General features: G+C 40.9%; 1 protein-coding gene across 1 annotated transcript in view; it reads right to left on the bottom strand.

Moving 5' to 3' along the window:
* LOC144590965 (sialic acid-binding Ig-like lectin 13) overlaps positions 1 to 12,953 on the bottom strand; it is a gene marked incomplete at its 3' end in the record, with an annotated part of 48,102 nt that extends 35,149 nt beyond the window's left edge. Inside the window, exon 1 of the mRNA XM_078395329.1 lies at positions 12,874 to 12,953. The remainder of the gene's footprint in view (positions 1 to 12,873) is intronic.
* Between the last annotated feature and the right edge of the window lie 1,461 nt (positions 12,954 to 14,414).

Here is a 14,414-nt window from a genome sequence, read left to right as displayed (position 1 = left end):
GGATCTTATTGAAACATATAAGATAATTAGGGGATTGGACACATTAGAGGCAGATAACATGTTCCCAATGTTGGGGGAGTCCAGAACAAGGGGCCACAGTTTAAGAATAAGGGGTAGGCCATTTAGAACGGAGATGAGGAAGAACTTTTTCAGTCAGAGGGTGGTGAAGGTGTGGAATTCTCTGCCTCAGAAGGCAGTGGAGGCCAGTTCGTTGGATGCTTTCAAGAGAGAGCTGGATAGAGCTCTTAAGGATAGCGGAGTGAGGGGGTATGGGGAGAAGGCAGGAACGGGGTACTGATTGAGAGTGATCAGCCATGATCGCATTGAATGGCGGTGCTGGCTCGAAGGGCTGAATGGCCTACTCCTGCACCTATTGTCTCTTGTCTATTGTCTATTGTCTATTGAACTGTGAAAGAACACTGTTGGGTTGCATCACATCCTGGTTTGGCAGCAACTCTGCCCAAAGCCACAAGAAATTACTGACAGCTTAGTTTAGAGATACGGTGCGGAAACAGGCCCCCTCGGCCCACGCCGACAAGCGATCACCCGTTCACACACTAGTTCTGTGTTTAGTTTAGCGATACAGTATGGAACCCAGGCCCTTCGGCCCACCGAGTCCACGCTGACCAACGATCCACGCACACTAGCACTATCCGACACCAACTAGGGACAATTTACAATTTTGGCAAGCCGATTAGCCTAGAAACCTGCACGTCTTTGGAATGTGGGAGGAGACCAGAGGAAACCCAAACAGGTCAAGAGCCCAGATTCAAGAATGTTTTATTGTCACATGTCCCAGATAGTACAATGAAATTCCTACTTGCAGCAGCACAAAACAATATGTAAACAGGCAAACTCTGTACAGACAAACACCCGCAATCAGGATCGAACCCGGGTCTCTGGCGCTGTGAGGCAGCAACTCTACTGTTGCACCACCGTGCCCCCAACGTGGATATCACCCAGTCCATCACACAAAGCAGTCTCCCCACTCCACTCCCCGAAGGGCCCGTTAGAAAGCATTTTATCAGGATGCATCGCAGCTTGGTTGGGGAACAGTTCCATCCACGCAGCAACAGGCTCTTTGGCCCACCACATCCATGCCAGCCCTTTTTTGGCCCATCTATTGGTATAGTTGTACAATTACCATGTGTACCAGGATTCAGTGTTTGCCTGCAGCCCAGCCCTAAGTGATAGGAGCAGAATTAGGCCATTCGGCCCATCAAGTCTACCCCGCCATTCAATCATGACTGATCTATCTCTCCCTCTTAACCCCATTCTCCTGCCTACTCCCCATAACCTCTGACATCCATACTAATCAAGAATCCATCTATCTCTGCCTTAAATACATCCACTGACTTTGCCTCCTCAGATTCATCACGTTCTGACTAAAGATATTCCTCCTCATCTCCTTCCAACTGAATAATCCTACCACAACCAGAGAGCAGTGCTGAGCTACTAACTACCTCTTTGATGACCCTTGGACTGTCCTTGATCAGACTTTGCTGGCTTTACCTTGCACTAAACGTTATTCCCTTATCATGTATCTGTACACTGTAAATGGAACAATTGTAATCATGTGTAGGAAGGAACTGCAGATGCTGGTTTAAACTGTAGATAGACACAAAATGCTGCGTAACTCAGCGGGGACAGGCAGCATCTCCGGATAGAAGGAATGGGTGACATTAAGGATTGAGACCCTTCTTCTTTCCAGAGATGCTGCCTGTCCCACTGAGTTATTCCAGCATTTTGTGTCTATCATCGATTGTAATCATGTGTTGTCTTTCCACTGACTGGTTAGAAACATAGAAACATAGAAAATAGGTGCAGGAGTAGGCCATTCGGCCCTTCGAGCCTGCACCGCCATTCAATATGATCATGGCTGATCATCCAACTCAGTATCCCGTACCTGCCTTCTCTCCATACCCCCTGATCCCCTTAGCCACAAGGGCCACATCTAACTCCCTCTTAAATATAGACAATGAACTGGCCTCAACTACCTCTGTGGCAGAGAATTCCACAGATTCACCACTCTCTGTGTGAAAAAAAACGTTCTCATCTCGGTCCTAAAACACTTCCCCCTTATCCTTAAACTGTGACCCCTTGTTCTGGACTTCCCCAACATCGGGAACAATCTTCCTGCATCTAGTCTGTCCAACCCCTTAAGAATTTTGTAAGTTTCTATAAGATCCCCCCTCAATCTTCTAAATTCCAGCGAGTACAAGCCGAGTCTATCCAGTCTTTCTTCATATGAAAGTCCTGCCATCCCAGGAATCAATCTGGTGAACCTTCTCTGTACTCCTTCTATGGCAAGAATGTCTTTCCTCAGATTAGGAGACCAAAACTGTACGCAATACTCCAGGTGTGGTCTCACCAATGCCCTGTACAACTGCAGCAGAACTTCCCTAATCCTATATTCAAATCCCCTCGCTGGGGATGAATGCCAACATACCATTCGCTTTCTTCACTGCCTGCTGCACCTGCATGCCTACTTTCAATGACTGGTGTACCACGACACCCAGGTCTCGTTGCATCTCCCCTTTTCCTAATCGGCCACCATTCAGATAATAGTCTGCTTTCCTGTTCTTGCCACCAAAGTGGATAACCTCACATTTATCCACATTATACTGCATCTGCCATGCATTTGCCCACTCACCTAACCTATCCAAGTCACCTTGCAGCCTCCAAGCATCCTCCACACAGCTAACAATGCCCCCCAGCTTCGTGTCATCTGCAAACTTGGAGATGTTGCATTCAATTCCCTCGTCCAAATCATTAATATATATTGTAAATAGCTGGGGTCCCAGCACTGAGCCTTGCGGTACCCCACTAGTCACTGCCTACCATTCTGAAAAGGACCCGTTTATTCCTACTCTTTGCTTCCTGTCTGCCAACCAGTTCTCTATCCACATCAATACTGAACCCACAATACCATGTGCTTTAGGTTTGCATACTAATCTCTTATGTGGGACCTTGTCGAAAGCCTTCTGGAAGTCCAGATATAACACATCCACTGGTTCTCCCTTATCCACTCTACTAGTTACATCCTCGAAAAATTCTATGAGATTCGTCAGACATGATTTACCTTTCATAAATCCATGCTGACTTTGTCCAATGATTTCACCACTTTCCAAATGTGCTGCTATCCCATCTTTAATAACTGACTCTAGCATTTCCCCCACTACCGATGTTAGACTAACTGGTCTGTAATTCCCCGTTTTCTTTCTCCCTCCCTTTTTGAAAAGTGGGGTTACATTAGCTACCCTCCAATCCTCAGGAACTACTCCAGAATCTAAAGAGTTTTGAAAAATTATCCTCATGATCAATTCACCTGTTTCTGACTGGAAGGGACCTACATTTGTTTTAACTAATCTTTTTCTCTTCACATATCTATAAAAACTTTTGCAGTCAGTTTTTATGTTCCCTGCCAGTTTTCTTTCATAATATATTTTCCATTTCCTAATTAAGCCCTTTTGCTGGACTCTGAATTTCTCCCAGTCCTCTGGTAGGCTGCTTTTTCTTGCTAATTTGTATACTTCATCTTTTGTTTTGATACTATCACTAATTTCCTTTGTTAGCCACAGATGCACTACCTTCCCTGATTTATTCTTTTGCCAAACTGGGATGAACAATTGTTGTAGTTCATCCATGAGGTCTTTAAATGCCTTCCATTGCATATCCACCGTCAACCCTTTAAGAATCAATTGCCAGTCTATCTTGGCCAATTTACGTCTCATACCCTCAAAGTTACCTTTCTTTAAGTTCAGAACCGTTGTTTCTGAATTAACTATGTCACTCTCCATCCTAATGAGGAACTCAACCATATTATGGTCACTCTTGCCCAAGGGGCCACGCATATCAAGACTGCTAACTAACCCTTCCTCATTACTCAATACCCAATCTAGAATAGCCTGACCTCTCGTAGGTTCCTCTACATGTTGGTTTAGAAAACTATCCCGCATACATTCCAAGAAATCCTCTTCCTCAGCACCTCTGCCAATTTGATTCACCCAAACTATAGGTAGATTGAAGTCACCCATTATAACAGTTTTACCTTTGTTGCACGCATTTCTAATTTCCTGTTTGATGCCATCCCCAACTCTACTACTACTGTTAGGTGGCCTGTACACAACTCCCACTAGCGTTTTCTGCCCCTTAGTGTTTTGCAGCTCTACCCATATCGATTCCACATCCTCCAAGCTAGAAGATATGCTGTCAAGAATTGCTAGTAACAGAGCTTTATCATTCCGAGGCGATGAGATTCGCATCTTCAGAGATTACCCCTTTGAGGTGGTTAAGAAAAGAGCACTGTTTAATGAGACAAAATCTATTCTCAAGAAGATCCCAGCGCTCAGATTTGGTATGTTGTATCCAGCAAAACTCCGAGTGACCTACAATCAAAATGAATCCTTTTTTACTGACCATAATAAAGCACTGGAATTTGCTCGGGAGATCGAAAGGTCGCTGAAGGCTTGATTATGATTTCACGGCTATCTTAATTGGCAGACATCTAATTGGACTTTAAAAATATTAAAATTCAAAGATTTAAGTTTAGTGTATATACTATACGTATATTAACCGTAACTAATAATTATTAATTAAAAAACATATATATTTTTATTAATCATTACTAATAAGAAGTGTAAGTAATATTTGATTTATGTAAACTTTACTTTGAATACTTAATTAATACACTTTAGATAGAAAAATCGATTTATTATAGACTAATTAGTTTCGGGCCTGCCCCGTTTATCTCTCTTTTTTAAAAAAAAACAAAAACAAACAATAACTGTGTTAAAAAACGGAGCTAGTATTAATTTTTTTTTACATCTCACGGAAGTCCTTAGATTTTTTGCCACCTTAGGGTGGCTAACACTAACTGCACTAATTGTAGTTGTAGTTTTAGTTGTCTCTTCTTTTTTCCTGCACTCTTTTAACCTTTTATATATTGATTTTTTTTTTAGATTTAACTTTTATTATCATGTCATTTTTCAGAAATTATATACTTTTGGGAGATATTTCCGGGAGACACTCTACGTTGTACAAAAGATCATCCACCCCTCATTCAAGAAAAATGTTGTAGTCCGGGTGCCAGACCATTTGCTTTATTATAGACCATTTATCGGTTAAGATGCAAGATTCTACTAGGAAAACAGGGGTTAAAGGTATTACATTTTGTAGTTGGAATGTCAAGGGTGTTAATGAACCAATTAAAAGAGGTAAAGTACTTTCACATTTAAAATCTATTGATGCAGACATAATGTTCCTTCAGGAAACTCATCTAAAAAATGTAGCACATAATAGACTGAAAGGCAAATGGATTGATAAAGTATTTCACTCATCGTTTCCCTTTAAATCAAGAGGTGTTGCTATTTTAATTCGTAAGGGTATACCATTTATAAATACTTCCTCTATAGTCGACACTGAAGGTAGATATGTTATATTAGTGGGAGAACTATACTCTACAAAATTGATATTGGTGAATGTCTACGCACCAAATTTTGATAATCCGTTATTTTTTTAAAAAAATTTAATACCATTCCAGAATTTGGACAATATAACTTGATAATTGGAGGAGATTTAAATTGTACATTAGATCCTTATTTGGATAGGTCTTCAACTCAAAGGAAAACAAAATCCAAGTCGTGTGAATTATTAAACCCTTATATAAATAGTGCAAATATAAAAGATGTTTGGAGGATTGATAATCCTTCAGGCCGAGAGTATTCATTTTATTCACCTGTGCATAAAACTTATTCAAGAATTGATTATTTCTTGGTGGACTCCAAACTTATTCCTTATACGTATAATTCAAAATATCATAATATTATTATATCCGATCATGCCCCTTTAACATTTAGGGTAAAACTCCAAGGAGTAACGGGGAAACAGACTAATTGGAGATTTAATCCGCAAATCTTAAATGAAAAAGCATGTTATGACTATCTTAAATCGCAATTTGAGATTTTTTTTAACGCAAATGACCTTCCTGAAACACCTGCGTCCCTGCTTTGGGAAACATTTAAAGCGTTTGTGAGAGGATGTATTATTGCTTTTCAAGCGTCTCAAAACATGAAGAACCGAGCTGAACAGAATGACCTGGAAAGTCAGATAAGACAGTTAGACATAACAAATGCCATCGCTCCCTCTATTGAAATACATAATAAAATTGCAGTTCTCAAATATAAGTTAAATTATATCCTCTCAGCTCATATTTTAAGGCTTTTTCAATATACTAAACAAAAACATTTTGAATTTGGAGATAAACCACAGAAATTGCTAGCACGTCAACTCCGTAAATTAGAAGATGATTCTACAATTCATAAAATTAGATCAGAAAATGAAGATTTGCTTAAACTACCTAAGGATATTAATCAGAGATTTTTGCAATTTTATCAGTCATTATATTCATCAAAAATAACAGATACTTCTACGCAGATGCAAAAGTTTTTGCAGGAATGTAACCTTCCTGGTTTGAATGTGAGTGATAGAAATTTACTGGGCGCAGAAATAACTATGAAAGACGTTGAACGCGAGGTACGATCAACCCGCCCGCAGGCCCTTCATCGCCCTGCGTAGCTCGGCTGCAGCACTTTACATCGCCCGGTGGGGGCTCAGGACTCTCATCGCCCTGCGTGGCTCGGCCGCGGCACTTTACATCGCCCGGTGGGGGCTCAGGACTTTCATCGCCCTGCGTGGCTCGGCCCTGGGACTTTACATCGCCCGGTGGGGGCTTCAAGGGGTTGGGAGCCTCGACTGCCTCGTGGCGCCACGGGAGAAGAATGAGGAGGAGATAAGACTTTGCCTTCCATCACAGTGAGGGTATGCCTGGAGCAATCACTGTGATGGCTGTTTTGTGTAAAAAATTGTATCTGTGTGTCTTGTGCTTTTTGATGTCTGCTGCCGGACCCTGACGTGAGAGGACGCTGGCGTTGAGTATTCGCCGCTTTTCCGTCAGGATAGTTTGTCTGTTTGTCTCTATGTTAAATGTATTTGTAAAGCGCTTTGAGCATGTGATAAGGCGCTATATAAAATAAATATATTATTATTATTATTATTATTATTAAATCCATGAAAAATGGGAAGACTCCTGGCCCTGATGGCTTAAATAATGAATTTTATAAAAAATTCAGTGGTTTGATCTCTCCACGTTTGCAAACTGTATATAGTCACGCCTTTAAACAACAGAGATTGCCACAAACTCTGACTGAATCAACAATAATCCTCATTCCTAAAAAAGATAAGGATTCTGAAGACCCTGGTTCGTATAGGGCGATAGCTCTTTTAAATACTGATCAGAAGATATTAGCGAAAATCTTAGCTCAGAGATTAAGTCTAGTTATAGACAAATTGATACACCCCGATCAATCAGGCTTTATAGCCAAACGATATTCATTTTTCAACTTGAGACGCTTGTTTAATATAATTTATTCAAATAGACTATTAAATGAAGATTTAGCAATCATCTCGCTAGATGCTGAAAGAGCATTTGATCAAGTAGAATGGCCCTATCTTTTTTCAGTGATGGAAAAATTTCAACTAGGTGAAAACTTTTGTGCATGGGTGAAACTTTTATATACATCCCCAACAGCTAAAATATTAACTAATCAAATGCTGTCATCTAAATTTCATTTAGCTAGGGGTTGTAGACAAGGATGTCCACTATCACCACTTTTATTTGCCCTTATTATAGAACCACTTGCTGAGAGTATTAGATCAAATTCAGATATTCATGGCTACAACACTAAACATACAACCAATAAAATTTCTTTATATGCGGATGATGTATTAATATATATTACAAAGCCAGAAATTAGCATTCTGAATTTATTAAATCTCATAACTCAATTTGGTTCATTTTCAGGTTATAGAATTAACTGGTATAAAAGTGAAATTATGCCAATAATGGAGCATAATCCGGCCATACTTCAACAATTTCCTTTTAAAATTGCCTATGAAAAGTTTAAATATCTTGGAATTTACGTGACTAGGAAATATACTTCTTTATTTAAATTAAATTTTCCTCCTTTACTTGCTAAATTACACAGAAATATCCAATTTTGGAAAACACTCCCTATATCATTAGTTGGTCGTAGCAATGCTATAAAGATGATCTTTCTTCCACAGCTACTATACTTATTTCAAGCAATTCCGATCTATCTTCCAAAAAAATTTTTTTTTAAAGTTGATTCAATTGTTACTAATTTTATTTGGGACTACAAGACTCATAGAATAAATAAAAGACATTTATGTAAGTCTAAAATTAATGGAGGAATTGCTTTACCTAACTTTTTATTTTATTATTGGGCGGTTAATATTAAAAATATAACCTGCTGGTTGGATGATTCTGATCAACAACCGGATTGGTTAAAGATGGAGAAAGAGGATTGTTTACCATTCGATATTGGTGCGATCCTCTTAGCTCCAATAAATTTAAATAAAAAAACATATGGAGGTAATCCCATTATACATAGTGTTATCCGTACCTGGAAATAATTAAAGCTTACGTTAAAATTGAGTAAATTATCTGTTTTCCTTCCTATTGCGAATAATCCTTCTTTTAAACCGTCTGTCTTAGATAGAGGCTTTGCTCAATGGAAAAGTTATGGAATCAAAAGGGTGGGAGATCTTTATCATAAGGGAACTTTTCTTTCGTTTCAGGAGTTACAGCAGAAGTACGGATTACATGTTAATAATTATTTTAGATATTTACAACTTAGAGATTATGTAAAATCACACATGCAAGAATATAAGTTTAGAGGTCCAGAAACACTTGATGTATGCCTGAATCGACATTATAACTCAAATAAATTAATATCTTTTATTTACAATACTCTCCTTGACATTGACATTCCGTCATCAGAATCTTATAGACGAGCATGGGAGGACGAATTGAATCAATTTATAATGCAAGATATATGGGATGAAAGTTTACAACATATACATCAATGTTCATTGAATACTAGACATTCCTTAATACAATTTAAAATAATACATAGATTACATTATTCGAAGACGAAATTAAATAGGATTTTTCCTAGTATCTCTCCTATTTGTGATAAATGTCAATTTCAAGAAGCTAATTTATCTCATATTTTCGTAACTTGTATAAAAATGCAAAACTTCTGGTTGGAGATTTTTAAAATAGTTTCTAAAGTTATTAATAAAAAATTAGATATGGACCCAAAATTAATTATATTAGGATTATCAGAACATACTACAAATTTTACAGTAAGTCAGGTACATTTTCTTGATTACAGTCTAATAACTGCGAAAAAATTAATACTTAAATTTTGGAAAAAACCAATAACCCCCACAATTAAAATGTGGACTATGGAAATGACAGAGACCCTGTATTTGGAAAAAATAAGGTTTGCCTTAATCGACAAACCTGAGTTATTTTTAAAAATATGGTCTCCATTTATTGAATTTTTAGAAAAGTAAATGGGTTTGGCACAGGACTAAAATAAAAAAATTTAAATTAAAAGTTGAAACTTGAGTTGGGGGTTGGATGTACAGCTGTGGTTTTTGTCTCCCGGATCTAGTCCCGTTAATTTTTATTGTTAGATCCTTTTTTTTTTTTAACCCTCTTACTCTCTCTCCAAGTTTATAGTTTTATATTTTTATTTTTACTTTCTCTCTTCAAAAATTTTAAAATTGAAGCTATGTAAGAACTTTGTAACAAATGTGTTTTTTCTTATTTCTATTTGTACATATGCTTTTCAAAAATAAAATTTAAAAAAAAATTTTTTTTTTGTAAGTTTCTATAAGATCCCCCCTCAATCTTCTAAATTCCAGCGAGTACAAGCCGAGTCTATCCAGTCTTTCTTCATATGAAAGTCCTGCCATCCCAGGAATCAATCTGGTGAACCTTCTCTGTACTCCTTCTATGGCAAGAATGTCTTTCCTCAGAATAGGAGACCAAAACTGTACGCAATACTCCAGGTGTGGTCTCACCAATGCCCTGTACAACTGCAGCAGAACTTCCCTGCTCCTATACTCAAATCCCCTCGCTGGGGATGAATGCCAACATACCATTCGCTTTCTTCATTGCCTGCTGCACCTGCATGCCTACTTTCAATGACTGGTGTACCACGACACCCAGGTCTCGTTGCATCTCCCCTTTTCCTAATCGGCCACCATTCAGATAATAGTCTGCTTTCCTGTTCTTGCCACCAAAGTGGATAACCTCACATTTATCCACATTATACTGCATCTGCCATGCATTTGCCCACTCACCTAACCTATCCAAGTCGCCTTACAGGCTCCTAGCATCCTCCTCACAGCTAACACTGCCCCCCAGCTTCGTGTCATCCACAAACTTGGAGATGTTGCATTCAATTCCCTCGTCCAAATCATTAATATATATTGTAAATAGCTGGGGACCCAGCACTGAGCCTTGCGGTACCCCACTAGTCACTGCCTACCATTCTGCAAAGGACCCGTTTATTCCTACTCTTTGCTTCCTGTCTGCCAACCAGTTCTCTATCAACATCAATACTGAACCCACAATACCATGTGCTTTAGGTTTGCATACTAATCTCTTATGTGGGACCTTGTCGAAAGCCTTCTGGAAGTCCAGATATAACACATCCACTGGTTCTCCCTTATCCACTCTACTAGTTACATCCTCGAAAAATTCTATGAGATTCGTCAGACATGATTTACCTTTCATAAATCCATGCTGACTTTGTCCAATGATTTCACCACTTTCCAAATGTGCTGCTATCCCATCATTAATAACTGACTCTAGCATTTCCCCCACTACCGATGTTAGACTAACTGGTCTGTAATTCCCCGTTTTCTCTCTCCCTCCCTTTTTGAAAAGTGGGGTTACATTAGGTACCCTCCAATCCTCAGGAGCTACTCCAGAATCTAAAGAGTTTTGAAAAATTATCCTCATGATCAATTCACCTGTTTCTGACTGGAAGGGACCTACATTTGTTTTAACTAATCTTTTTCTCTTCACATATCTATAAAAACTTTTGCAGTCAGTTTTTATGTTCCCTGCCAGTTTTCTTTCATAATATATTTTCCATTTCCTAATTAAACCCTTTTGCTGGACTCTGAATTTCTCCCAGTCCTCTGGTAGGCTGCTTTTTCTTGCTAATTTGTATACTTCATCTTTTGTTTTGATACTATCACTAATTTCCTTTGTTAGCCACAGATGCACTACCTTCCCTGATTTATTCTTTTGCCAAACTGGGATGAACAATTGTTGTAGTTCATCCATGAGGTCTTTAAATGCCTTCCATTGCATATCCACCGTCAACCCTTTAAGAATAAATTGCCAGTCTATCTTGGCCAATTTACGTCTCATACCCTCAAAGTTACCTTTCTTTAAGTTCAGAACCGTTGTTTCTGAATTAACTATGTCACTCTCCATCCTAATGAGGAACTCAACCATATTATGGTCACTCTTGCCCAAGGGGCCACGCACATCAAGACTGCTGACTAACCCTTCCTCATTACTCAATACCCAGTCTAGAATAGCCTGCTCTCTCGTTGGTTCCTCTACATGTTGGTTTAGAAAACTATCCCGCATACATTCCAAGAAATCCTCTTCCTCAGCACCTCTGCCAATTTGATTCACCCAAACTATAGGTAGATTGAAGTCACCCATTATAACTGTTTTACCTTTGTTGCACGCATTTCTAATTTCCTGTTTGATGCCATCCCCAACTCTACTACTACTGTTAGGTGGCCTGTACACAACTCCCACTAGCGTTTTCTGCCCCTTAGTGTTTTGCAGCTCTACCCATATCGATTCCACATCCTCCAAGCTAATGTCCTTCCTTTCTATTGCGTTAATCTCCTCTCTAACCAGCAACGCTACCCCACCTCCTTTTCCTTTCTGTCTATCCCTCCTGAATATTGAATATCCCTGGATGTTCAGCTCCCAGCCTTGGTCACCCTGGAGCCATGTCTCCATAATCCCAACTATATCATATTCATTAATAACTATCTGCACATTCAACTCATCCACCTTATCATGAATGCTCTGTGCATTGAGACACAAAGCCTTCAGGCTTGTTTTTACAACACTCTTACCCCTCATACAATTATGTTGAAAAGTGGCCCTTTTTGATTTTTGCCCTGGATTTGTCTGCCTGCCACTTTTACTTTTCACCTTGCTACCTATTGCTTCTACCCTCGATTTACACCCCTCTGTCTCTCTGCTCCTGCTCCCATCCCCCTGCCACATTAGTTTAAATCCTCACCGACAGTACTAGCAAACACTCCCCTTTTGTTGTTAGCACGCAACAAAAGCTTTTCGTTGTCTCTCGGTACACATGACAATAAACATAGAAAACATAGAATAATAGAAAATAGGTGCAGGAGTAGGCCATTCGGCCCTTCGAACCAGCACCGCTATTCAATATGATCATGGCAGATCATCCAAAAGCAGTAATCCGTTCGTGCTTTCTCCCCATATCCCTCGATTCCGGTAGTCCTAAGAGCTAAATCTAACTCTCTCTTGAAAGCATCCAGTGGATTGCCATCCACTGCCTTCTGTGGCAGATAATTTCACATATTCACAACTCTCTGGGTGACAGGCAGCTTCTCTAGAAAGAAGGAATGGGTGATGTTTCAGGTCGAGACCCTTCGTCAGACACGGTGAACCTATGCTGCACTCCCTCAATAACAAGAAAACGAATCTAAGCTAATCTAAACTCCAGAGATGCTGGCACTAAACTAATCTAATCTCCAGAGATGCTGCCTGTCCCGCTGAGTTACTCCAGCGCTTTGTGTCTATCTTCGGTGCAGTTACCTTAATACACAAGTCTTTCAGTGATCAGACTCTGTACAAAATCACAACTCAACTAAACAGGTGTTTGACCGTGGGAACGAGCTAACAGACACGGAATTGCGTACCTGGGTTCTGTCCGCTGCTCGTCTCTGGAGTATCGACTGACAATCTATCAGTGGGCCAGTGTCCTTGTCTTCAGCGGCCGTCACTGTGTGGAGAACAAGAATGTGTGGAGGGGAAAATTTACATCAAGAAACGGAAGTAAAATAAGGAAGTATTTCTTTATCAGCAAACAGTTAACCCTTTTCATCCCTGATGGGGCATGACTTCGACTTAGTTTTTTCAATTTATATCAAAAAATTTATTCTATTATTAAAAATCATATTTACAATACAATAAAACAAAACAGAACCCACCACCAGAATACAAGACAAACAAATATACTAAATGAACTACTATACAACTACGATACATTCCTTGTCCAGGATGCATTCCACCCCCCACGGTGCCCAGAGGTCCCGGAAATCCCCCAGAATGCCCATGGACAGCGCCTGGTTCCTCTCCAGTACCACCCGCGTATGGACGTAACCCCGGAAAATGGGCAGGCACTCTCGTCCCCATCTCTGTGACCTCCTCCACTCCTGACTCTGTAACACCCTCCCCTCTGACCCCTGCACTCCTCTCTGTCTCTGTAACCCCCTCTCCTCTGACCCCTACACTCCTCAATTCTGTAACACCCTCCCATCCATCCGGCACCTACACCCCTCTCCCCGTCCCTGTAACCCTCTCCCCGTCTCTGTAACACCCTCCCCTCCGGCCCCTTCACACCTCTCCCCGTCTCTGTAACCCCCTCCCCTAGGGCCCCTACACCACTCTCCCCGTCTCTGTAACCCACTCCCATCCCACCCCTACATCCCCCCGTTTCTGTAACCTCCTTCCCTCCCCTCCAGCCACTGCACCCCTCCAGTCTATGTAACCCCCGTCCCTCTGACCTCTACACACCTCCCTCTCTTTATAATCCTCCCTCTGGCCCCTATACCCCATCCCCTCCGGCCCCGACAACCCTCTCCCCATCTCTGTAAACCCCTCCCCTCCGGTCTCTACACCCCTCTCTGTAACTCCCTCCCCTCCACCCCTCCCTGGCAAATTGGAGGTATTTAATCTAACAGGTGTGACAGTCTCCTGCTCCACTGTGCCATTTGGACAAGACTACACTGATTCAGGAATTGGAGGAAAGAACTGCAGTTGCTGGTTTAAATCGAAGATGTTGAGGACGTCCACACGTCGTGTAAACACTCTGTTTAATCATTAACCGAATACAGTTCCGTCGCTCACCAGCGCAAGCCCGAGTTCCGTCGCTCAGCCGCGCATGCCCGTGTTCCGTCGTTCACCTGTGCGTTCCCGCGTTCCGTCGCTCACCCGCACGTGCCCGCGTTCCGTCGCTCACCCGTGCGTGCCCGAGTTCAAACTCCAATTGCCAAATCCTTTGTTCTCCTGGCACACGAATGCCCGACCCTCTGACCGTGTGGCTGTTCGGTCCAGATCACGCCCGGTCCGCATGAGAGTCCTGCCTGACAAACGATGGTTCAATACCAAATTGGCTTGGCCCGCTACATGACCCCCCTCCCCCCGAACCAGAGTACTGGAGGCGGGTAGGGTGACGAGT

This window comes from Rhinoraja longicauda, unplaced genomic scaffold (genome assembly GCF_053455715.1).
Source record: "Rhinoraja longicauda isolate Sanriku21f unplaced genomic scaffold, sRhiLon1.1 Scf000434, whole genome shotgun sequence".
Taxonomy (NCBI): domain Eukaryota; kingdom Metazoa; phylum Chordata; class Chondrichthyes; order Rajiformes; family Arhynchobatidae; genus Rhinoraja; species Rhinoraja longicauda.
This window is presented reverse-complemented; position numbering and strand designations above follow the sequence as displayed.